This window comes from Panthera pardus, unplaced genomic scaffold (genome assembly GCF_024362965.1).
Source record: "Panthera pardus isolate Hobbes unplaced genomic scaffold, ASM2436296v1 HiC_scaffold_10, whole genome shotgun sequence".
Classification (NCBI taxonomy): Eukaryota; Metazoa; Chordata; class Mammalia; order Carnivora; family Felidae; genus Panthera; species Panthera pardus.
Window position 1 is genome coordinate 96,045,324 of NW_026526655.1, and position 27,655 is coordinate 96,072,978.

Genomic DNA, 27,655 nt, shown 5'->3' on the forward strand with positions numbered 1-27,655 from the left:
GATACCATATGGTTTCACACTTATGTGGATCCTGAGAAACTTAACAGAAACCCATGGGGGAGGGGAAGGAAAAAAAAAAAGAGGTTAGAGTGGAAGAGAGCCAAAGCATAAGAGACTCTTAAAAACTGAGAACAAACTGAGGGTTGATGGGGGGTGGGAGGGAGGGGAGGGTGGGTGATGGGTACTGAGGAGGACACCTTTTGGGATGAGCACTGGGTGTTGTATGGAAACCAATTTGACAATAAACTTCATATATTGAAAAAAAACATTAAAAAACTTAATAATACTTTAATATCAAATATTTAGTCAGTGTTCAAATTTCTAATTGAAACATATGGTTTGTTTATGGACTCAAAATGAAGACAAGATCCATACATTATGGCTGGTTGAACATTTCTAAACTTTCTTTCAATTCATAGTTTCCTCTCTTCATCTTCTTCTCGTTCTTATCATTTATTTGTTGAAGAAACAAGCTCATTTATCTTGAGCTTCCCAGTCTGGATTTTGCCATCTTCATTCATCATCAGGATGTCTCCTGATGTGATCCTCTGTCCTCTGCATTTCCTGTAAATTGGCGGCTGCTTCTAGAGGTTTGTTGAGATGCAAGTTTCATCCATTGGCAAAACTATCTCAAAGGTGAAGATGTATTCTTTGGTCAGGAGGCACATCATGCGTGGTTTCTTCTTTTTTTGAGATATTAGCAGCCACTCACGTTCAATGTCAAGATCCACTCATTGATTAGTGGTTCTAGCATGGTGTCATTCCAATGTCATCATTGCGTCTTCACTTATTAACTGGATACTTCTCTAAATATAAATTTCCCATTATCTACTATTTGGTTACTCAGTGGTACAGTTTGTATAGGAAAGACAAAATTAATATTTGATTCTTTCTTTAGTGTTCATAATTATGAGTTGGTTCCCTAGCATCCTTCAATGGTGAGCAGTTAGGGTTCTTTTCCCCTCTGATGTCATTTTGAATTCATGGATTTATTTATATGTGATGAATATCCATCCATTCAAGTTAATGTCCTTATTTGATTCTCAAATTGTTTCATCTTTGACCAGTGGAGCCTGGTTAAAGTTGACTCTTAAGTCCTTTTGCTATGATCCTAGTAACACAATGTTTATAGCAGCACTTTCAATAGCCAAATTATGGAAACAACCTAAATGTCCATCAACTTGATGAATGGATAAAGAAACTGTGGTTTATATACACAATGGAATACTACTTGACAATGAGAAAGAATGAAATATGGCCTTTTGTAGCAACATGGATGGAACTGGAGAGTGTTATGCTAAGTGAAATAAGTCATACAGAGAAAGACAGATACCGTATGTTTTCACTCTTATGTGGATCCTGAGCAACTTAACAGAAGACCATGGGGGAGGGGAAGGGGAAAAAAAAGTTAGAGAGGGAAGGAGGCAAACCATAAGAGACTCTTAAAAACTGAGAATAAACTGAGGGTGATGGGGGGTAGGAGGGAGTGGAAGGTGGATGATGGGTATTAAGGAGGGCACCTGTTGGGATGAGCACTGGGTGTTGTATAGAAACCAATTTGACAATAAATTTCATATTAAAAAAAAAGAAAGAAAGTGGTAGGGCTTTTTTTTCCGTTTTAAGTGCTCTTTCTGTGTTGCTTGCACATGCACACGCATGCACACACACACACACACACACACTCATGAATACACAATCTCATTTTTCTGGGTGAAAATACAAGGTGTTTTTGAGACCATACAGATTCCTATGGGCCTGGTCTGCCATTGCAAATAAAATATTAAAACCAATATTCCTAACAGAACAAAAGATCATGTATTTCAACGGGAATAGAAAAAAAACATAAGACAGGAACAAATGGTTAAGAATAGGACAGCTTCTCCATCAGAACTACTTCCTTGGGAAGAAATTGACAGATCCTTCAGTTCTCATTGGCATCAAACACGTTAGTAGTAACACACACACACACACACACACACACACACACACAGACTGTGTCACCAACTGACACACGCAGAGGGCAAACATTTTCACTTGAAATATCAACTGCACAATGAATTTGTGTTGTGTATCATTGCCCCCTCATTAATGGACCACATTAGCACGAATGTTCACTCGTTCCACAAATGATAAGAGTAACGGCCAACATTTAGGTTACCAGCCACTATGCTAGGTTCACTATATGTGTTAATATATTTAATCCTCCCAAACAGTCTTGCATTTTGCTCCTTTTATAGAATGGGAAACTGAGGTTCAGAAAATGAAATTAATTTTCCCAAGATTACATACCCAATAGGTGACAGAGCAGATACCCAGTTACATCTACCTCCCAAGTCCATATGCCCCACTGCCTCACTGCACTATCTCAGAGACATACTGGACATATTTAGTGGGCATCAACCACATGTGAGAGACCCTTCCATAACACTGAATAGTTCAAGAGAAAAACAGAACTTTTGATTTAAAAGCATACAAAAGTGATTCAAGCCATTGCACTGAACCTACAAATGTGTTTGGTAATCCACTACAGATCCAACCCCTAACTCTTACTAACGTCATCACTTACTGACCCATGTGCCAAAACATAACAGTCATAGATCTTCAGATGGAACAATTTTAGTCTGCCCGAATGGGGAAAAGAATGTTCACATTTCAGAAACAAGAGTGTTGGTAGCTATGGCTTCATTCAAAAGAGAGCCTCACAAGAGTTGGAATTGGCCATGTTCCCTCAAAACTCAAAATCCTAAGGGTCCTGCTAACGGGTTCCATTGGCTAGAGATTCATTCACCCATGTAGGTGTTCGTTCATTCAACAAACACCTATTGAACACTGCGTCATTTCACTGGAGATACAGGGGTGAATAAAACAAACACAACCCCTGCCCCCTCCCCAACAAAGCTTAAATCAGCAATCTCCACCCCACTTCTCAAGCCTGGCCTTCTTGGAGAACCGGCTCCACCACAGCCATGAGAAAGGCTGAGATACTCTCCACCCGACTCAGCTGACTGAACCAGGGTCAGACAGCTGATCCAGGGGAAGCCAGACCACTGGCTGGTCAAAAGCTCATCATGTTTTCTCTCTCTGCAGAATATGAACTAAAAGACACAGCAGTTAAGTGCATTAAAGACAAAACTGATGCTTTACTCACTCCACCTACTAAAGTCCTGAAGGTAGCCCTGATTCCTACCCTTCCTGAGCCTGGATATTCACCAGAAGATACCCCACGTGTATCCAATAATGTTCAGGCTATGTAGTCAGACAGACCTGGGGACAAATCCTTGTTCCGCTATCTATTAACTATGACACCGTGGACAAGTTTTTTCGCTATTAATTTTATTGTGGATATCTTCAAATACACCCAAAGATAGAATGGACTCCCATGTATTTGGCCACCAAATAATAATAATAAAAATATTTGTTAGTAGTAGTATGCAATGATATTTCCCCCCTTCTGTTTCACCTGCCCCCACAATTTTATATTTTCCTGGCAATTTTTAAAGTAAATCTCAGTCATCATGTTAGGTGAGTTCCTTAGTTTCTATGAATCTGTTTTCTCCTCCATGAGACAGGAATAATGATACCCCTTCCATAGTCTTTTTCATTCACTGGACAGAAATGGATGGGGCTGCTGCCATGAGCCAGCCCGGTTCCCACGGTATGGGATGCTGCTGTGACAATACAAAGTATGTGCTCTCATGAAGTTTACATTGTAGTGGAAGAGGCATAAATAAGGAGGAAGACAATTTCAGAAAGAACAAAAGTCATGAAGAAAATCATGGGGGAAAGAGGAACAGTAGATAACTTGGGGGCCCAAGGGAGACAAGGAAGTCCTCTCCAATGAGGCAGCTTTGCGCATACGATGTAAAAGGGTAGAGGCCTGGAAGCAGGGTTCTGTAGGCAGGGAACACAGCAAGTGCAAAGATCCTTGGGGCAGGGATGAGCAAGGCTGTTCGAGGATTGTTTTCAGTACAAAATGAGCTAATGCGTCCAGAGCTTTAACACAATGCCTGGCACACAGCAAGTGCTCAATAAATGTTAGTTCCTGTTCCTCCTAAAGAAGGACTCATCACAAGACCTACACTGGAATGTGTTTTGGAAATAGCTCTTTCCTACAATGCCAATGGATCTTTTGGTTCACTTCACATATCCTTCAACCACTTCAACTCCTAGGGGGGGAAGACTTCCCCCTTCTGCAAACACCTGTACCCAAAGGAGAGGTCACGTAGTATAGTGGTTAAAACATAGACCTTGGGGTCTGACTGGCCTGGTTCAAATCCCAGCTCCACCATTTAGTAGCTGTATGAACTTTGGATAAGTCATTTAACCTCTCTGAGCTCCAGTTTCCCCACCTTTATGATGGTGGAAATAACAGTACCAACCTAATAAGGTTCTGAACATTAAATGTGGAGGGAGGGGTTAGAATACTGCCTATATAAGTTACTGTTAATATTTCACTATCTTACATATTTTTTTACTCTTATACACCTCCCCTGATTAGGAAATTCCCCCAATTTTTAAAAGATATTTGGCAATATCCCTGCCAGTGTCTCCAAAAGTCAAGTATAGGACATTTGGGTGTCTTGGTAAATATAGGAAATGAATGGAAATCCATCTGGCCCTAGATATGAGGTGCACAACATCTTCAGAAGCTAAATCATGAATCTGCTTTTCATCTGGTTCTTTGTAAACCCACTGGGAAATGGTTCTGGAGGTGAGCAGGGGAGTGGTCAGGGGAGAGCTGAGGCTGGAATGGGAGCCTGGTCTTTCAGATGGTTTCTGTGTCAGGAAATATCAAGCCAGTATTTCTCCTCAGTTTGGTGTGAGATCTCACCTGCTAAGTAACATTGTAACATCAACCCAATTCAAAAGAGGGGTTGCATGTTTGGGTAGAACACTCAGGGGGACTCTGTCCCATGAGCCTATATGAGAGCATAGTCAAAACATGAACTGATTCTATTCCAACACTGACCAGGTGAATAATTTTATGTGGATGCTTTTATAGACCCTGGGAGACACTTTTTATACCGTGGCTATAAAGGCTCTGTAATTGCCGCTGACTTATTTGGTGTCGTTTTCAGTCTTTACCACATCACTAAACAATACCGCACAGCCAAAATTCTACTATCAAGCTGCCTGTACGAAATGCAATGTAGTATGCTGGAGTGGATCCTGGAACAGAAAAGGGACTTAAGAAAGGGAACTAGTGAAATCCAAACACTATCCACAGTTTAGCTAAAAATAATGTACTAATGTTGATGTCTTAGTTTTGACAGGTATACTACAGTAACGAAAGATGTTAACATTAGGGGGAAGTATGGGTGAGGAGTATATACAACTCTGGGTATTACCTCTGCAACTTCTCTGTAAATATAAAATTAAAATTATATATATTTTTTAAAAAGTGTGCTGTTAGGGGCACCTGGGTGGCTCAGTCAGTTGGGCGTCCGACTTCAGCTCAGATGATGATCTTGCAGTCCGTGAGAATGAGCCCCGCGTTGGCCTCTGCGTGGACAGCTCACTGGAGCCTGCTTCAGATTCTGTCTCCCTCTCTCTCTGCCCCTCCCCCACCTCTTTGATAGAGGTCGAGGCCCTTTTGATTATCAGACTAAATATTTTTAGGCAATATCACTGAATGCCTGGAAAGAACATGAACACTATCAGCTGAAGAAAAATTCATCTTCAGATAAAAAGGCAAGTCTTGCATATCACAGGAAAAATCAACCCTAGGAAATTTATAAAGGGAAGTTGACCACATTTCCCTACAATGAAGCTTTCTCCACCCCCCCCCTCCCCAATTTGCCTTTACCTTAGTCCTCCACTTCCTTCCTCCCAAATATCCAGATTTCTGCAGACTTTTGATTCTCTTAGCTTGATTAAGGCATAATGGAAAGATCAGAAAGGAGTCTAGGATTAGTATTAAGATGAGAAAAGAGGGGCGCCTGGGTGGCTCAGTCGGTTAAGTGTCTGACTTCAGCTCAGGTTCATGGTTCGTGGGTTTGAGCCCCGCGTCAGGCTCTGTGCTGACAGCTCAGAACCTGCAGCCTGCTTCAGATTCTGTATCTCCCTCTCTCTTTGCCCCTCCCTCGCTCGCACTCTGTCTCTCTCAAAAATAAATACTAAAAAAAACGATGAGGAAAGAGAAATAGATGGAGATGAGTATCCTCTGAAAGCCATGGTGAATGGGTCACTGAATAGAGATGAAAATGACATTCAAGTCTGGGTTATCGAATTCCCAGTCAGATCTGATAACTTGAATGCTTAGTGAAGAATACCGCAACAATGGCATGATGTGCCCCCTCTTGGTATATCACAAATGGATGCATCTTTCTTTCCATTTTTGGTAATGGTAAATCTTTGTTGCTCACAGTGTCCAGAGAAGAGTTCAATTCAATAGGTGCACTCTAATTCTGGCACCAAGAGCTGGTCTAACTTCTCAGTTGGAATGAATTCCTTCTCTCCTAGTTCTCTATAGGTCAAAATGGGCTCTGGTGACTGCCTGGCCTCTTGAACCCCTAATAATTGACAAATATCAGTCATTTAGGCCTATCCTCTCAATGAACTCCCAAAATCATTCCCTCTTCTGAACATGTAAATTTTCCCTGTGTCTACAATATGTAAATAGCTCTAGTGAATCAATAAAAAGATAAAATCACTCCAAGGAAGGCTATCTTTATTAACAACTATTAAATTAATTGTAAAAATTAAATTGATTAAGGAGCCCCTCAGTAACTCAATTGGTTAAGCGTCTGACTATTGGCTTTGGCTCAGGTCATGATCTCACATTTTGTGAGTTCAAGCCCCCCATCAGGCTCTGTACTGACGGTGTGAAGCCTGCTTGGGATTCTCTGTCTCTCTCTCTGCCCCTTCCCTGCTCACTCTGTCTCTCTCTCAAAAATAATTAATTTTAAAAGTTTTTGAATAAAATTAAACTGATTAATGTAAATCGGTGGAAGAGCTATATGCTTCTTATCTTTCCAGATCTTCCCCAAAATTCTAGGAAATAAGAACTGGATTAACCCAGCAGCAGTATAGGAAATTAACATCTTGCAAGAATGCAGTAAATGTTTTTGTACACTTGGCATTCTCTCCTGTAGTCCACCAGCAATGCTCTGGCATACATCTACCCAGTAGAATATTACAAGGCATTTTTTAATTGGTATAAATATCTCTGATTACTGAGACTCAGACATAGACCAAAAGCAAGAATCATAAATAAATCAAGTTAGTCTGTCACAAGAGACTTCTGAATTCCTCAGTGCCTAGACACTCATCTCTGAGCAGTAATTTGTTTTCAGTACAACGTTAAACAGAAGTCCCTTACTTAAACAAGATTCATTAATGTACCTTGCCCTTTGGCCTGATAAAAATGAGTTCAATGAGTTATTTCGTTTGAGTGTTGATTCAAAAACCATCTTAAAGCTTGTAACTTCACATGAGAAACTTGTTAACAGTCCCCTTGGATAGCCACAGACTCCACACCATTTCACCTTTGTCTATTTCACAATCATATTCTCTCATGTGTGACGTCCGGGACCCACATACAACTAGGTTCTGCTTACTTCCCAGTGACATCTGAAAGGGAATGTGCTCATTTCTATCAGAGCCAGAACGGGACTCAGTGATCGCCATTTCTGAGTTGGTGCAATTTACTGTATCTTTCAGGGCTGTGAGATTTGGTCATAAAACTTACAATTTCTGACGTATTTTGCTCTAAGATGTGGCCGTTCCTCATGCCATTCTATGGCCCGATTCATAAATAAATAATGCCAAATCACTGAATACAATGAAACCTAGGACATTCTATTTAGTAGCCCATTTCCAAACCATGTAAACATTGACTTGATAAATATGTGGCAACATTTCCAAGGCTATGAAAAATTATCACAGTACAGAATGGGAGAATCCACATCACCTGTGTCTAATACCGCCGATTTATTCCTCTACCCAGCCAGCATAAAAATTTGCAGCCAAACAGTCCAAAACGATGATTCAGCAAATAAGATACCAATGCAGCTCTTGTAATGGGGCTTCAGCAAAGGCCACCCAGATTATAAAATGTGCCATGTTTTTAAGAACCTCCAGCCACAACTAAATGCATCCTTTAAACTGTCTGGCTTGTGTTATTTTAAATGAAGCCCTCCACATTACTTTAATGTGGGGGTAACCTGAAAACATAATAGCAAGGAATAAGCACCCCAAACCATCATAACCACAACTCAACACCCCACACACAAACGCATGTGTATGTGCATGTGTGCATACTCAGAGTAGTTTGGGATTATTTTTATGAAACTCTATTTTTATGAAAAAGAGATCAAATTCTTCTGAACTACTATCTGTTCATTGACAACAGCATGAAGATTAAAGGTCATAACTGGTCCACCTCAGGAAGCAGACAAATAAGCAAATGGATTGTTGGTTAACCGATTTCCCGATCAAGATGAACCAACAAAATGGGTTATTGCCAAACAGATTAACTATGTAAAATGAAACAACCAAGTAACCCATTAGTTAACTAAGTACCCATGATGAACCAACCAAGAGGGCCATTAGTTAACAGAAGAACCAACCATAAGAAGCCAACCAAATGGATCAATCTTTAACAGAGACACCAACCAAGGGAAATCTGATGATGCCAAACATCCCGGAGAGATGAAAGAAAACTTCTAACTAGTCAACAAACAGAAAAGCTCTTAATGAACCCAAACTCACCCCATGAAATATGGACACGTGACCACTGCCTGGGTCACCAAGTGGGGCTGGAAACAGACTGCACTGCTATACTTATGAAGATTATTTATGGGAGTTCTGGTATCCATGTTTTCATAATGCTGGACATGAACCACAATGTTGAGGTCCCTCTCCATGGGGTCAGTGTTGCAGTGGCCCTGTGGCCTCATGACATCTGCAAGGGCCCTGAAAGGAGAAAGAATTTAAATCTGTTCATTCCAAACACAATGATTGGCACCTGTTGTGTTCTGAGCACTGTGCTTATGAGGACAAGGCCCCTTACTCCACGGAGTTGCATGCTCGTTAGAGGTGGGAGGGAGAAAAAGACAGCAGGAAGTTACCAAAGATCACTGCAATTACAGATTACATAAGGACTTCATGCAAAACAATCCACACGTTTCTCACAATAGATGTGTATCACCCACAGATAGCAGTATCACCCACCCTGCAGAGCTGTGGAGAAGATTTAATGACAAATATACGTAATGTGTCTGCACCCTGTAAACTCAGTCCCCCCTCATAGCTAACGCCCGATACCACACTCCATGTATAGCAATGGCCCACCATTAACCACAAATAACATTCATGGAGTGCTTACCATAAGCGGGGCACCATGCCGATCACGTTACAAGCCTTAATTCAACTAAGTAGCTTACAAACACTTTATGAGGTTTATTACCCCTTCTTTGCAGATGAGCAGACCAAGGCTCAGAGAGGTGAATTAACCTGCTCAAAGTCACACAGCCAGTTGTACAGGGCTTTGAACAAGAGTCTGTTTTCACAGCTCTGTACACTGAGTACATTGGGTTTCCTGTAGTTAGGGAGGATTTGGTATGATCCATCCACACCCCCCCCCCCATGTTGGTGCCCCTCTTAATCAGTAGCTGGGATGGAGGGCAAGGTTACAACCTGAGTCACCAACTGTGTTTTATCATCCTGTTTCATCTCCTTGACATTCATCCAAGGGTCAATATTCTTTTTACTATTATTTGACAAGAAAATAAGTTGAGAGGTGTTAAGTGACTGTATTAGTTTCTCCCAGCTGCTGTAACAAAGTACCCCAAACTAAGTGGCTTCAAACCATGGAAATGCACTGTCTCACAGTTCCGGAGGCCAGAAGTCCAAAACCAAGACGTTAGGGGACTCCTCCCTTCCCTCTTCCTGGCTTCTGGTGGATTTCTGGTGGAAATCTCTGGCATTTGCTAGCTCGCAGCTGCCTCACTCTTCCTCCATCTTCACCTGATGTGTCTCCTGGAGGCTCTGTCTTCCCATGAAGACCTGCTTTTAAGGACACGAGTCAGGGGGGTTCCGGAAGATGGCGGCGTAGGAGGACGCGGGGCTCACAGCGCGTCCTGCCGATCACTTAGATTCCACCTACACCTGCCTAAAGAACCCAGAAAACCGCCAGAGGATTAGCAGAAGGGAGTCTCCGGAGTCAAGCGCAGACTAGAGGCCCACGGAAGAGGGTAGGAAGGGCGGCGAGGCGGTGCGCGCTCCACGGACTGGCGGGAGGGAGCTGGGGCGGAGGGGCGGCTCGCCGGCCAAGCAGAGCCCCCGAGTCTGGCTGGCAAAAGCGGAGGGCCGGACAGACTGTGTTCCGACAGCAAGCGCGACTTAGCATCTGGGAGGTCATAAGTTAACAGCTCTGCTCGGAAAGCAGGAAGGCTGGAGGACAAAGGGAGGGAGAGCTGCTGAGCCCTCAGACGGCAGAGCTCAGCTTGGCGGGGAACAAAGGCGCCAGCACCATCTCCCCCGCCCATCCCCCAGCCAAAATCCCAAAGGGAACCAGTTCCTGCCAGAGAACTTGCTCGCTCCGCGCAAACACCCAACTCTGTGCTTCTGCGGAGCCAAACCTCCGGCAGCGGATCTGACTCCCTCCCGCTGCCACAGGGCTCCTCCTGAAGTGGATCACCTAAGGAGAAGCGAGCTAAGCCTGCCCCTCCAGCCCCCGTGCACCTTGCCTACCCACCCCAGCTAATACGCCAGATCCCCAGCAACACAAGCCTGGCAGTGTGCAAGTAGCCCAGACGGGACACGCCACCCCACAGTGAATCCCGCCCCTAGGAGAGGGGAAGAGAAGGCACACACCAGTCTGACTGTGGCCCCAGCAGTGGGCTGGGGGCTGACATTGGGTCGGACTGCGGCCCCGCCCACTAACTCCAGTTATACAACACAGCACAGGGGAAGTGCACTGCAGGTCCTCACCACGCCAGGGACTCTCCAAAATGACCAAAAGGAAGAATTCCCCTCAGAAGAATCTCCAGGAAATAACAACAGCTAATGAACTGATCAAAAAGGATTTAAATAATATAACAGAAAGTGAATTTAGAATAATAGTCATAAAATTAATCGCTGGGCTTGAAAACAGTATACAGGACAGCAGAGAATCTCTTGCCACAAAGATCGAGGGACTAAGGAACAGTCACGAGGAGTTGAAAAACGCTTTAAACGAATTGCAAAACAAAATGGAATCCACGATGGCTCGGCTTGAAGAGGCAGAGGAGAGAATAGGTGAACTAGAAGATAAAGTTATGGAGAAAGAGGAAGCTGAAAGAAAGAGAGATAAAAAAATCCAGGAGTATGAGGGGAAAATTAGAGAACTAAGTGATACACTAAAAAAAAATAATATACGCATAATTGGTATCCCAGAGGAGGAAGAGAGAGGGAAGGGTGCTGAAGGGGTACTTGAACAAATTATAGCTGAGAACTTCCCTGAACTGGGGAAGGAAAAAGGCATTGAAATCCAAGAGGCACAGAGAACTCCCTTCAGACGTAACTTGAATCGATCTTCTGCACGACATATCATAGTGAAACTGGCAAAATACAAGGATAAAGAGAAAATTCTGAAAGCAGCAAGGGATAAACGTGCCCTCACATATAAAGGGAGACCTATAAGACTCGTGACTGATCTCTCCTTTGAAACTTGGCAGGCCAGAAAGGCTTGGCACGATATCTACAGTGTGCTAAACAGAAAAAATATGCAGCCGAGAATCCTTTATCCAGCAAGTCTGTCATTTAGAATAGAAGGAGAGATAAAGGTCTTCCCAAACAAACAAAAACTGAAGGAATTTGTCACCACGAAACCAGCCCTACAAGAGATCCTAAGGGGGATCCTGTGAGACAAAGTACCAGAGACATCACTACAAGCATAAAACATACAGACATCACAATGACTCTAAACCCGTATCTTTCTATAATAACACTGAATGTAAATGGATTAAATGCGCCAACTAAAAGACATAGGGTATCAGAATGGATAAAAAAACAAGACCCATCTATTTGCTGTCTACAAGAGACTCATTTTAGATCTGAGGACACCTTTAGATTGAGAGTGAGGGGATGGAGAACTATTTATCATGCTCCTGGAAGCCAAAAGAAAGCTGGAGTAGCCATACTTATATCAGACAAACTAGACTTTAAATTAAAGGCTGTAACAAGAGATGAAGAAGGGCATTATATAATAATCACAGGGTCTATCCACCAGGAAGAGCTAACTATTATAAATGTCTATGCGCCAAATACCCGAGCCCCCAGATATATAAAACAATTACTCATAAACATAAGCAACCTTATTGATAAGAATGTGGTCATTGCAGGGGACTTTAACACCCCACTTACAGAAATGGATAGATCATCTAGACACACAGTCAATAAAGAAACAAGGGCCCTGAATGATACATTGGATCAGATGGACTTGACAGATATATTTAGAACTCTGCATCCCAAAGCAACAGAATATACTTTCTTCTCGAGTGCACATGGAACATTCTCCAAGATAGATCATATACTGGGTCACAAAACAGCCCTTCATAAGTTTACAAGAATTGAAATTATACCATGCATACTTTCAGACCACAATGCTATGAAGCTTGAAATCAACCACAGGAAAAAGTCTGGAAAACCTCCAAAAGCATGGAGGTTAAAGAACACCCTACTAACGAATGAGTGGGTCAACCAGGCAATTAGAGAAGAAATTAAAACATATATGGAAACAAACGAAAATGAAAATACAACAATCCAAACGCTTTGGGATGCAGCGAAGGCAGTCCTGAGAGGAAAATACATTGCAATCCAGGCCTATCTCAAGAAACAAGAAAAATCCCAAATACAAAATCTAACAGCACACCTAAAGGAAATAGAAGCAGAACAGCAAAGGCAGCCTAAACCCAGCAGAAGAAGAGAAATCATAAAGATCAGAGCAGAAATAAACAATATAGAATCTAAAAAAACTGTAGAGCAGATCAACGAAACCAAGAGTTGGTTTTTTGAAAAAATAAACAAAATTGACAAACCTCTAGCCAGGCTTCTCAAAAAGAAAAGGGAGATGACCCAAATAGATAAAATCATGAATGAAAATGGAATGATTACAACCAATCCCTCAGAGATACAAACAATTATCAGGGAATACTATGAAAAATTATATGCCAGCAAATTGGACAACCTGGAAGAAATGGACAAATTTCTAAACGCCCACACTCTTCCAAAACTCAATCAGGAGGAAATAGAAAGCTTGAACAGACCCATAACCAGCGAAGAAATTGAATCGGTTATCAAAAATCTCCCAACAAATAAGAGTCCAGGACCAGATGGCTTCCCAGGGGAGTTCTACCAGACATTTAAAGCAGAGATAATACCTATCCTTCTCAAGCTATTCCAAGAAATAGAAAGGGAAGGAAAACTTCCAGACTCATTCTATGAAGCCAGTATTACTTTGATTCCTAAACCAGACAGAGACCCAGTAAAAAAAGAGAACTACAGGCCAATATCCCTGATGAATATGGATGCAAAAATTCTTAATAAGATACTAGCAAATCGAATTCAACAGCATATAAAAAGAATTATTCACCATGATCAAGTGGGATTCATTCCCGGGATGCAGGGCTGGTTCAACATTCGCAAATCGATCAACGTGATACATCACATTAACAAAAAAAAAGAGAAGAACCATATGATCCTGTCAATCGATGCAGAAAAGGCCTTTGACAAAATCCAGCACCCTTTCTTAATAAAAACCCTTGAGAAAGTCGGGATAGAAGGAACATACTTAAAGATCATAAAGGCCATTTATGAAAAGCCCACAGCTAACATCATCCTCAACGGGGAAAAACTGAGAGCTTTTTCCCTGAGATCAGGAACACGACAGGGATGCCCACTGTCACCGCTGCTGTTTAATATAGTGCTGGAAGTTCTAGCATCAGCAATCAGACAACAAAAGGAAATCAAAGGCATCAAAATTGGCAAAGATGAAGTCAAGCTTTCGCTTTTTGCAGATGACATGATATTATACATGGAAAATCCGATAGACTCCACCAAAAGTCTGCTAGAACTGATACATGAATTCAGCAAAGTTGCAGGATACAAAATCAATGTGCAGAAATCAGTTGCATTCTTATACACTAACAATGAAGCAACAGAAAGACAAATGAAGAAACTGATCCCATTCACAATTGCACCAAGAAGCATAAAATACCTAGGAATAAATCTAACCAAAGATGTAAAAGATCTGTATGCTGAAAACTATAGAAAGCTTATGCAGGTAATTGAAGAAGATATAAAGAAATGGAAAGACATTCCCTGCTCATGGATTGGAAGAATAAATATTGTCAAAATGTCAATACTACCCAAAGCTATCTACACATTCAATGCAATCCCAATCAAAATTGCACCAGCATTCTTCTCGAAACTAGAACAAGCAATCCTAAAATTCATATGGAACCACAAAAGGCCCCGAATAGCCAAAGTAATTTTGAAGAAGAAGACCAAAGCAGGAGGCATCACAATCCCAGACTTTAGCCTCTACTACAAAGCTGTCATCATCAAGACAGCATGGTATTGGCATAAAAACAGACACATAGACCAATGGAATAGAATAGAAACCCCAGAACTAGACCCACAAACGTATGGCCAACTCATCTTTGACAAAGCAGGAAAGAACATCCAATGGAAAAAAGACAGTCTCTTTAACAAATGGTGCTGGGAGAACTGGACAGCAACATGCAGAAGGTTGAAACTAGACCACTTTCTCACACCATTCACAAAAATAAACTCAAAATGGATAAAGGACCTGAATGTGAGACAGGAAACCATCAAAACCTTAGAGGAGAAAGCAGGAAAAGACCTCTCTGACCTCAGCCGTAGCAATCTCTTACTCGGCACATCCCCAAAGGCAAGGGAATTAAAAGCAAAAGTGAATTACTGGGACCTTATGAAGATAAAAAGCTTCTGCACAGCAAAGGAAACAACCAACAAAACTAAAAGGCAACCAACGGAATGGGAAAAGATATTTGCAAATGACACATCGGACAAAGGGCTAGTATCCAAAATCTATAAAGAGCTCATCAAACTCCACACCCGAAAAACAAAGAACCCAGTGAAGAAATGGGCAGAAAACATGAATAGACACTTCTCTAAAGAAGACATCCAGATGGCCAACAGGCACATGAAAAGATGTTCAACGTCGCTCCTTATCAGGGAAATACAAATCAAAACCACACTCAGATACCACCTCACGCCAGTCAGAGTGGCCAAAATGAAGAAATCAGGAGACTATAGATGCTGGAGAGGATGTGGAGAAACAGGAACCCTCTTGCACTGTTGGTGGGAATGCAAATTGGTGCAGCCGCTCTGGAAAGCAGTGTGGAGGTTCCTCAGAAAATTAAAAATAGACCTACCCTATGACCCAGCAATAGCACTGCTAGGAATTTATCCAAGGGATACAGGAGTACTGATGCATAGGGGCACCTGTACCCCAATGTTTATAGCGGCACTCTCAACAATAGCCAAATTATGGAAAGAGCCTAAATGTCCATCAACTGATGAATGGATAAAGAAATTGTGGTTTATATACACAATGGAATACTACGTGGCAATGAGAAAAAATGAAATATGGCCTTTTGTAGCAACATGGATGGAACTGGAGAGTGTGATGCTAAGTGAAATAAGCCATACAGAGAAAGACAGATACCATATGGTTTCACTCTTATGTGGATCCTGAGAAACATAACAGAAACCCATGGGGGAGGGGAAGGAAAAAAAAAAAAAAAAAGAGGTTAGAGTGGGAGAGAGCCAAAGCATTAGAGACTGTTAAAAACTGAGAACAAACTGAGGGTTGATGGGGGGTGGGAGGGAGGGCAGGGTGGGTGATGGGTATTGAGGAGGGCACCTTTTGGGATGAGCACTGGGTGTTGTATGGAAACCAATTTGACAGTAAATTTCATATATTAAAAAAAAAAAAAAGAAAAGAAAAAAGAAAAAAAAAAAAAAGGACACGAGTCATACTGGGTTAGGGGTGCACCCTCCTCCAGGATAACCTCATCTCAAATCATTACATCCGCAAAATCCTATTTCTAAACAACGTCACATTCTGAGGACCACTTTCTGAGGATCACTAAAAAAGACCAGGACTTTAAAAAAATTTTTGTTATGGGGCGGGGGTACACAATTCACCCAGAACAGTGACCTTCACAATTAGATGTAACCTTAGTAAAGCAGTTCAGTGTTTGCACAGAGAGCAGAACACAGGTAAGTGTCAAGCAGATATCACATCTAAGGTCAGACCTCACCACCACATTTCTTTCTCTTCACCTACACTCCACCATGTCTTTACCGAGACAGGACCATCCTTGAATGATATATACTATTGTAGGTATAATTGCATAGGTGTGTATCTTTGACATGAGTAGTGTTTTGACCACAAATCTCATTCTGTTTCTTCCTCTTTGCACGACATGAGAGCTAGCCAAAGTTCTAACTGTGAATCTCCTTTACCCAGTGGTTTTATGGTGAAGTAGAAGAATATCAGCCCTGCTTATCCAGTTCCCCAATTATGGACACCTACATGGTCACCACCTCCCTGCCTCTGAACACAACACAGCAATAGGCATCCTCATCCATGCCTCCTCTTGGACCAGGGAGAGCTTCTCAGGGTACACACTCACAAGTGATACTGCCATGGTTTAGGATACATCCAGATGCTCTTAACAAACTAGAACCCTCTGAATCCACATCAAGGGAGACAGAGAAGGAAGGGGACCTGTTTGAGTGAGGCCACCCTGCCTGCTGCAATTTACCACCCCCCCCAATAGCACCAATTCTCAAATAATGTCTCCCAACCAACGGCAATAGCATCACCTGGGAGCACGTTAAAAGGCAAATTTTCACATCCACCCAGACCTACTGATTCAGAAACTCCAGAGTTAGCTACCTGTGTTTTCAAGTGCACGTTCAAGTCTGAGCCTGTGCTAGGCTCACAGAGGCCCCAAGCTTGGGGACTGAGTGGTTGCTCAGGGGGCAATGAGACAATGGCCCAAAAACCACAGCTGGTGAGAAGTGTCAGATGTGAAATACAGATAACACAGCAAGAGTCCCGCAAGAATTAGAGGAGTGTGCCAAGACACAAGAGAATAACAACAGCTCCCAATCATTCATTCATTCACTCAACAAACATTCATTGCCTACTATGTGCCAGGCACTAGTCAAAGCTCTGGGAACACAGCCAGTGTGCAAGATGCACAAGATCACTGTCTTCCTGGAGCTTGTATTCTAGGGGACAGGATAAAAAATATATGCATATTAAATAAATTTGAAAAAGTGTAACATGATCAAGCCACACCAGCACATAGCAGCCTTATTTGCAACAGCCCAAAAGTGGAAACAACCCAAATCAGCTAATGAATGGACACACAGAATGTGTAATATGCAGTGGAGTATGATTTGGCCATGAAAAGGAAGGAAGCATTGACACCTGCTACAACATGGATGGAACCTGGAAACTTGAGGCTCCTGCAAAGGACCCAAAAAGCCACAGGGTACGTGATTCTATTTCCATCAAGTGTTCAGAATAGGCTAATCCACAGAGATACAAAGTAGACCAGTGGTGGCCAGGGACTGGAGACAGGGAGGACTGGGGAGTGGTTCTGGAATGTATACAGACTTTCAACCATGAAAATGTTCTGGAATCAGATAGTAGTGATAGTTGCTCAACTTTGTGAATATGCCAAAAATCAATGAATTGTATACTTTTCTAAAATTCTAAATAAACTGAGAGACACACACACACACAAGGTGATCAGGAAAAGCTTTCCTGAGGAGTTGACATTTGAGCTGAGCCCTGAACGGTAAGAAGGAGTAAGTCATGTAAAGATGATGGAAAGAACCTTCCCGGCAGAGGGAACAGCAAGTACAAAGGCCCTGGGGCAGGAAAGAGTTCAGATATTTGAGGTATAAGCCAAAAGGCCAATGAAGCTGGAGGATAGCCAATAAGGAAGGGAGCATTTAAGGTGAGGAAAACCTACCCATTTTATGGAGCTAAAAAAACTGTTCAAGTTCACCTGGCGCATCAATGCAGGGACTGACATACAAAACTGAGGGTCTCTGAAATCGGAGTTCAGCCTCCTTCCTCACTCTGTGCTGTAAGCATAGTCTGAAACTCAAGGAGGCTGCAGGAAAGGGAATGTTTGAGGTAAAGCAGGCCCTCCAAACCTGATTTGCCTTTTTCACTTCTAAACAGGTTCTTCATCATGAGTTTCAGGGGGTCCCTGGACCCCTCGGGAGTTGAGTGGAAAATTTATGCATTTTTCTCAAGCAAGAGGCCATAGCTTTCACCAGTTTCTCTAAGGAGTCCCCCCCCCCCCCCCCATAATTCCATGTTATTCAGGCTTTCAAGAGGTTCGCATAGTAAGTTATCAGGACAGCTACCATGAACTTGGTCAGCACTACTATCTGCAGATCCCCTGGGCTTCTCCAGAGTGCTGAAATTCCTGAAAAGCCAAGGATGCTTCTCCCCAAGGCAGCCCTTCCCAGGGCATGCAATGGAGATGAGAGTTCTTAAGAGGCCTCCATATCCTGGAAAAGCAGTCTTCAAAGTAGAGTCCACTCACTCTACAGACCACATAAACTGATTCGGCATAGGGGCAGGAAATCCGAGAACTCCTGCGTACGGTCTTTAGTCGTCAAAGTGGGGAATCAACGCAATATATGTATGGATGCTGGCACCCTCACTTGAAATGCCTGCGTCAGACAGTGACAATCAGGAAGCTCAGACCAAGAATGATGACTGGCAGTGGCACCATCGGTGGGGTATGTTGCCCATATTACAGCTATGTGTCCCCCTAAAGGAGATATGCAGATTCATTATCTAGGGTTAGTGAGGCTAACCATCACTAAGCAGGCACATGGCTTAAACCACTACCCCCACCCCCTGCCATAACAAAACTACAGACTCAAGAAAATACTGATAGAGGAAGCACAAGAAAACAATTGCGTTGACTCTCCCCATCTCTTGAACAGCTAGCTTGTCACAAGGTTAAAAACAATGATGTTCTATTCAGATCAAAGCAAAGTCAGCCAAGAATAATCAAAACTCTCATGAAAAATATTCAAAATATGGACTGTTTATTAATGCTAAGTTTCATCCTCAACATACATCATGCTTTGACATTAGCTAATGATTGCACGATGTCATCGTGCTTACCAACAAATTTTACAATAATATTTACTGCACCTACAGCTCAGTTTAAAATTTGTTGTTATGTATGCTTTATAATGTACCTAATAACTGTTCACTGGTACATGCACATACTTATTAGTATAACAGATGTGTATGGATTGGGGTACATACTAAAAAACATGTGAAAATACGTGTCCAAAAAGCTTCATAAATAACACAGTGGAAATCACCAACTATGTGCTATAAACCAAACAAACTCCCAAGGATTTGCCATCTATTTGTAGCACATAGTTTGAGTGCTTCTCAAACGATATGCATTCATGCTACCTAGGGGCCTTGATAAAATGCAGATTCTATTTCAGTAAGTCTGAGGCATGGCATAACATTCTTCCGCTCAAGCTCCCAGGTCATGAATATGAGGCTGCTCCAAAGGACACACCCTGAATACTAAGTTCCTAAAAGAACTATAATGGTAACTTTTAAGTGTCCACTTCACTGGGCCACAGGGTACCCAAATATTTGGTCAAAGGTCATCCTGGATGCATCTGAGAATGTGTGTTTGGATGAAATGAACATTGACATTCAACAGACTGAGTAGATTGCCCTCCATCATTCGGGTGGGCCTCGTCTAATCAGTTGAAAGCATGCACAGACCAAAAGGCCGACCCTCTCCTGAGTAAAGGGAAATTTTCCCGTCTGACAGCCTTCAACTGTATATATGTATATATAAATATAGTCCTCTTTCTCTGGGGAACCCTAACTAATACAGGTACCTTACTAAAGAAACTATACTTTTCCTTGATATCTCTTGTCCCAGTTCAGAAAAATTAGGTTCAGACATTGCCATTTGTGTGGTCAAGGATGATGGAATATTGGCAATTTCATAAGGTTCAATTTAGTGTCAATTTCCTTCTATATGTACTTGTGTGTTACTTGTCTTGGGCCATTTGACTGTTAGTTCTTTGAGCACAGGAATTGTGTCTGCACCGTCACTATTCTCTTCTAGCTCTCAAAACAGTGCTAGGTATGCCATAGGTGCTCCATAAATACCTATTAAATGAATAGGTGAATGGGTGAATGAATGAATGAATGAATAAAAGAGGAGGTACTTTCTTTTGTAAACTGGGATGTCAGAAACCAGAATTCCTCTGTGCCAGATACTGTTCTAGGCACTGAGGATACAAAAGAAGAGATCTGTGGAGTGTCCCTGCACTCCTCACTGTGGACAGTAATGCAAACAGACAGATAATCAAGTAGCAAACCAGGGAATTAATAAGTTAATTTTAGACTATCATGTGAAATGAAGCAAGGAACACCAAGCAATGGGCTGGAGGGGGTGGGTGGGGGGCAGTGGTAACTGAGCCTGGGTCATCCGTCAGGGATGACTTCTCGGAGAAGGCGACATTGGAGCGGAGACCTCAATGGCGAGGGAGCCAGCATGTGAGGTCTGATGGAGGAGAATTCAAGCCAAGCCAACACAACAGCTCCAAGGTAGCAATGAGCTTGATACATTTGAGGAACAAAAAGAGAACACGGTGTTCCTTCATTTTCCAATTACAGCGAGCAAATAAAAGACCCCAACATTCCCAAACAGAGCTCAGAACCTCCTCATCTTGCTTCCAAGGTTCCAGGAGTCCCGAGGTCTAAACTGTGTCCTGACATTTAAACACTTGACTAGGATTCTGGAGCATTTCCTGTTGTACCAGAAGCATCTTTTAGTCTTTCAAGAACGCAAGGGTTGTGGGAATGAGGTAACTTTCTGGAGCGCTGGTTACACAGGTACAGGCAAAGCTCCTCAAACCACACTTAAAATGTGTGCCTTTTAATGTATAAAGTATACCCCACTGAAGGTGACTACTAAAATGCAAGGACTCCATTGCCCAAAGAGAAGTAACCTGCCATGAAAAAGAATATAAAGAGACTACTCCATGGGCAAGGAGATGTGCCTGCAAGGGTTTCTCCAAGCTGGGGAGCTGGTCAAAGCCACAGGGTAACCACAGACATGCAGGAAAAAGGGGAAACAGGAGGAAGAGAGAAAAGGCAAAAGAAGGGAAGACATTTATCCCTTGATGCCACTTCTTTAAAAGGGACTCCAGCTCTTCTGAAGTGTGTTTGAAAAGCACCCAGGACACTGTGCTGTGTAATGTGCCACTTGGATTTCTGATTCTGTTTGAAGGTGGGCAAAATAATGGCATGTGTTCCCTACTGGCCTCAAGTGTATGGAGCTTCAAACAGGCATTCCTGCCCCCAAGGTCATTTCTCATCAATGCCTCCTCCAAGGGTGCTGGTCCTGCCAGGGGCAGATGCAGGAAACACTCCTGGTCTTGATCTTACAGTGTCTTCTTGATCTGGCCCCCCTGGCACATGTTGCCATTTGCAGAACTGCAAGCACTTCTAGGTGATCTGAGAGCACGGAAGTCCTGCACATGTCCGCTCAAAGGCCATGCAGCCTAGTGGTCAAGGACCTGTGCTCTGGCCTCAGACTGTCTGGGTTGGAAGTCTGACTCCTCCACTTCCCAGGGCCTTGTTCATCCTCATGGAAAGCAATCTGTGCCTCTTCAAAGGCACACGTCCTAACGCCTGCTTCACTGGGGCAGGGCCTGAAATTAAATGAGAATTTATACCCAAGCTCACGGCAAAATAGCAGGCTAGACAAGAGTTCTTTAATATCACCCAGGCCAACACTTTGCAAGGCATTCAATGTGGCCATACCTGGGCCTTCTCTCCTATTCTGAACCTGTCACCTTCTGCTGCTTATGTCTGAAGGAGTTAGGAGCCTTGACCAATATCACATAGCTAAAAAGATATAACAGAGTGAGGGCTAGGAACCGAGTTTCAGACTACAACATTTACCCCTCTGGCAGGTAAGGGGTAGAAAATTCCAATAATAAGGGTCATGGCAAAGGGGTAAAATTTGCGGAGCAGTGACCATAAAGAGGTCCTGTGCTAAGGGCCTCCTAAGCCCAGTCTCAGTGAAACCCTCACATAAACCTAGGACATAGGGATCGCCGTGGTCTCATTTTACAGTCAAGAACCTAAAAGAGAGGTGAAGTCACTTTCGCAAGGCCACACAACTCTTAAGTGGCCAGGCTGGATGGAATCTCCGGACATCTGACTTGAGGTCGGCCTGACCCCATCTCCAGGCACTGCAGGGACCAGCACTAAGTGAACTGGGTTGGGGGTGGAGACAGAGGTGAACCTGAGAGCTTCCTAAGGAGGGAAGTCACCACTGGGTGGCAACCAACAGCTTCCCTGTGAAAATGCACGTCCGGTGTTGTCGGTTCTACCAATTTCTCAAGAGAAGTCAGAAATCGGGATTTCTATGTGAAATCTCCTTGGTTCTAAGTTGGTTTTAAAACACAATATATAACAGACACTGAAGACATTTTACAGCCCAGATGCAGTGAGCCTTGACTGGATCTGAGTTTGGCAGTCCAAGCTCCAGAGGACATTTCTGGCATGACCAGGAAAATGTTACCATGATTGGCTATTTGATGGTATTACAGAGTTTCTGTCCTTCTTCTTGAGTGTGATCCTGGGATTGTGTCATGTGGGAGAATGTCCTTGTTCTTAGACGATCCACACTGAAGGATTGAGGGATGAAGTGCCACATCTGCAATTTCTTTTCAAATGTTTCCACCAAGAAACAGAGGAAAAAGAAATGGAGGGAGAAAGGGAGAGAGAAAATGAAAATATAGAGTGTGTTAAAGCAGATATGACAAAATACTAGTAATTGTGTGGTCTAGATCTGTAACTCGCAACTGGGGGTGATTCTACCCCCGGAAGACATGTGGCTATGACTGAGGACCTTTTTTTTTTAACTGTCACAGCTGGGTTGTAAGGGAGCTGCCACTGGCGCCTAGTGGGGGGAGTCGAAGCAGGCTGCCAGACACCCTACAACGCACAGAACAGCCCCCCACAGCTGAGAATGAGCCGGCCCCAATGGCAGTCGTACCGGGAGTGACAAACCCTGAAGACATTCCTGTCCTTCTTTTAAGTTTTTTATTTTGTATGTGTAAAATGTTTCACAGTAAGAAAAGAGAGAGAGAGAAAGAGAGAGAAACTAAAAATAAGAATACATAAATAGGGGCGTCTGGGTGGTTTAGTCGGTTGGGCATCCGACTTCCGCCTAGGTCATGATCCCAGCATTCCTGGATTCGACCCCCTGTGTTGGGCTCTGTGCTGACAGCTCAGAGCCTGGAGTCTGTTTTGGATTCTGTGTCTCCTTCTCTCTTTCTCTCTGCCCCTCTCCTGCTCATGCTCTCTCTCTCTCAAAAGTAAACATTAAAAAAATTTTTAAAAAGAATACATAAATAGCAATACCTTGCAGACCAAACAAAACATGTCTGCGTGGATGGGTAACCACAGCTCGCCACTGTTTGCAGTCACTTGTTCCAATACATAGTTGCTGGATGTAAGGCTGCTGTGGCTGGTGAATGAGGGCCTCTAAAGTTCTTCAGATAGGTGGGCAAGACCCCCACAGCTCCTGGAATTAGCGACTTTCTCTTGTTTTCAGGTCCCAGTCAGCCCAGAAAGGAGCAGCCGACATGCCTAGGACTCTGGGTCTGAAAACTGACATCACAGAGGCCTCTTCTGGGATACCACAAGTGCATGGGTCACCAGAAGCAGTTGGTGACGTGGGGGTGCTTTCCGATGAAATGAGAATGAACCCTTCATCTCAGTGACCGGCACAGCCCAAGACAAATTAAGAGGCTGTGGCCGAGATGTTAATTTCACCCGGGAGCTCTCAGGTGGCTGGGTATATGCCACCCAGCCTGACCTGTGGCTGAGACTTGAAATGATTAACTGCATACACAGTGTAACATGCATTTGGACAGTCCCTGGGGCAGCCCCCAGCACCACAAATACACAAGCAGAAATACGTGCAGAAAACACACAACCAAATGCAAATAAGAGAGTGGCACTGGATTAATGCATCCATCTCCAAGACTGTAAAATAGTCCCAAACTCAAGAACAGTCTTCCTTAAATGTGTAGGCCACTTTTGAGGAGCAATTCGAGGAGGCTGTTACATGCGGATTTCTGGGGCTCATCCCAGACCTTTACTGACCCGGAATCGTTCCCTTTCCGGACAGAACACAAGAATGTGTGTTCTAGGAAGCCCCCCACCCCCACCCATTGCTCACTCAAACTGGAAACACAGTTGAAATCAGGGGGCTGGGGACTGCAGTTTTATAACTAACTGTGTGACATTGGAGAAGCCACCCAACCTGAGCCATGATTTTCTCTTCTGTAAGTGGGAACTGACAGCACCTGTCTCCTAAGGCAGTCATGCACACTAAAGGAGCGTTTACACACCCACACATGCGAGTACACACACACACACACACACACAGACACACACACCTCTAGTGCTGTGCTTGACAAATGTTCCTTCCATTTCCGTAATAGTAACTGGCTACACACAGGAAAGCCTAGAGAGCTTTACAGAAGTATACAGACTCAGCAACCCTAGAGATTCTGATCTAAATTGCCTAGGGCGGGGCCCCTAGCAACACGTTTTTTTGTTTGTTTGTTTGTTTTTGTTTTTTAAAGCACTCCAGGTGCTAAACAGCAGCTGGGGTAAAAAACCACACCGGGGAAACTGCCAATAAAAACCAACTATCCTTTCTCTTCAAGAGAATGTACTTCCACTGCATTCTAGAATTCCCAAACTGTGCCCAGGGAGAGTCTTGTGTCCAGGCTCTGTTATCAGAGGACTGGGTGCCCCGAGATTCCACCCCCAAGCAGCCCTTTGTGGTCCCTGCAGAAGTGGCTGCAACCTCTGGGGGATTCTTTTTCTCCAGACAGAGCTTCAAGGTGGCAGGACACGAACATGAGTCCCTCCTGGGCCGTGAGGTCAGCGGTGGAGCGCTGTCTCAACAGGAATGCCCAGATCACACAGAGCCTGAAGATCACACATCACCTCCCCCCCCCCCCACACCCCGCCGACAGGCCAAAGGGAGCCGCCCACCCTTAACTCCACTCGAACCTTCCCACCTTTCCTACCCTCCTCCACCCCCCACCCAAACACCCAGGAGGGCTCCTGGAAACGCTGGTTTGCAAGAAAGGCTCAGGGGATATACTTCAGCAGAGGAATTAAAACGAATCTGCAAGGGAGCCTACCTATCCCTGGGGGACTCTCTCCCTACCAAGGCGACACCCGTCCCCTGCCGCAGTCCTGTGGTACTCTTCCTTCATCTTAACACAGACCCTGGGAAGCTACAGGGACTGGTGGGGACTGCGGGGAAGTGAAACTGGCCTGTGGGGCTGGCGACAGGGCATGTTGAGGGTGCAGGAGGTGGGCGGGGCCAGCGTGTTATTCTCTCAGTTGGTCAGAGTATCCTGAGTCCCCTGAAGCTAACTTTTGTGCTTCAAGACCCCAACATCCACCCACACCTCCCTGCTGACCCAAACCAAGAGGAACTTCCTCACCTCTTGCCCCAAATCCCTCCCCTCTGGGGGGGGGGGGGGTGGGAATCATCGGATACTCTGCGTATAAGTAGAAAATAATGACTAGTGAGGTGGTAATGTTGCTTCGCCTGTTTTGGGTGGGGTCTCTGTTCAGATTTTTTAGGCAGGCGCACGGAGCTCGTGCATCCACACGAGCACACATGGGCCCCCGCCAGAGGTGTGGGGAGGGTATGTGTCTGTGTGTAGGGAGGGTAGGGGGACACATGGCGACCCCGCTGCCCACACTCGGCCAGATCGAGCTAGCTAGCACCCAGCCATCCACCTGTTCCAAGACCACCAGTCGCTCGCCAACCCCGCCCCCCCAGACCTCACGCCAACCCTGGCCTGCGACGCGTCTGGGGGCTGCTTCCCTGTGGCTGCGTCCTCTGCCTCCAAAGTTACTGGGTCGTGCGAATCAATTCAGACACTTTTTTAAAAAGCAAAAGGCAGGGGCGCCTGGGTGGCTCAGTTGGTTGAACAACCGACTTGGGCTCAGGTCATGATCTCGCGGTTTTTGAGTTCGAGCCCCGCGTGGGGGCTCTGTGCTGACAGCTCAGAGCCTGGAACCTGCCTCGGATTCTGTGTCTCCCCCTCTCTATGCCCCTCCCCTGCTCATGCTCTGTCTCTGTCTCTCAATAATAAATAAACGTAAAAAAAAAAAAAAAAAAAAAAGCAAAAGGCAAATCGCTCCATTAATCCCCAAATGCCTTCTCCCATCTGCTGCAACTCGCTCCCGCTGGGACTTGCATAATGAATAAAGCAAACTGGAAAGTTGAGGAATCAGGGGGGCTCCCGCCCATGGAGTCCGGGCCAACCCTGCAAGGGGCGAGGTGGAGGCCCTGACCCCCAGCAGGGAGAAGTGGCGCCAGCGGAAAGCAGGGAGGAGTCAGGAAAGACAGGAAGGCAACCAAGGTCCCAATTCCAGGGACCTGGCAGCTCAGGGAGAGAGAGGCGGCCGCTCCAGGCAAGGCTTTTGTTCTCGCCCTCCCCTCTCTCTCTACCTCCCTCGCCTCTTCTTCGCGAGCCTTACGAGTTGCAGGCGGCACACACTCCTTCCCTCCCTTACACAGGCCGCCCTTCCCTTTGGGCCCACCTGCCCTGTTTACCTAGAACCTAGCAACTGGAATACGAGGGGTCGACCCTTCGCCAAAACCCAAGACTCCGGGGCCGTGGGCTTCCGGGCTGTGTGTGTCTCAGATCCGCTTCAATCCTAGGCGGGAGGGGGCGGCGAGAGGGTGAAGGAGGAGGGCAGAGACCACCCCCACATACACACACGCGCTCGAGTCCACACCTGTGCGGAGCCCAGCGCCCCCTCTCCGAGCTGGGAGCCCAAGTTGGCTTCCTGGGCGACCTCCTCCAGCGGAGATACGGGGGGTGGGGGAAGCGCCATTGCGCAGGCAAAGGTGGAGAGGGAAGAGGAGGGAGAGCGGCGCCTGGAGGGGAGGGGGGAGGGGTTGCAGCCCACCTGGACACGTGCTCCCTTTGCAGCCGGTGCGCTTTCTACAGCCCCCGCTTGGTGAAGATGCCGACAAGCACCATGACGTCCCACCCGCAGATGATGTAAAGGATCAGGGTGGTCTTGTCCTTCGTGGGGTGGTGTGGGGAGTCGTCCTTGCGCGCGGGGCCTTGCGGGTGTTGAGCCACAGCGGAGTGTCGTAGTTGGTGCAGGTGCTCTGGCTCAGTCGCCGCTTCTTAAATGTACAGCAGAACCGGAAGTCACAAGTCCCGCAGCAGAAGATGAAGCCGCCCGAGTGAACCGCTGGTCCCACTGCCCCATGACATCGAAGTAGCCCCGGTAGAAGTCCGGCGTGGACGCTCTGGTAGGTGGCTTGTCCGAGACCCCCGGGTCCTCGCCGGCCTCTCCCGAGGTGGCCCCGGAGCAGCTGCCCCCCCCCCCCCTCCGCCAGTACTACCACGCCTCCAGCTGCGCCAGCTGCCCGTGCCCCGCTCGCTCCTGCGCCGGGCACACGCGGGTGCACAGCTCGGGGAGGAAGCAGCCGAGGAGAAGCCGTGGGACGCGACGAAA

At 44.9% G+C, this 27,655-nt stretch overlaps 1 pseudogene; it reads right to left on the reverse strand.

Moving 5' to 3' along the window:
- Positions 1–3,450: 3,450 nt before the first annotated feature.
- LOC109269453 (protein shisa-9-like) lies at positions 3,451–27,655 on the reverse strand (annotated as a pseudogene).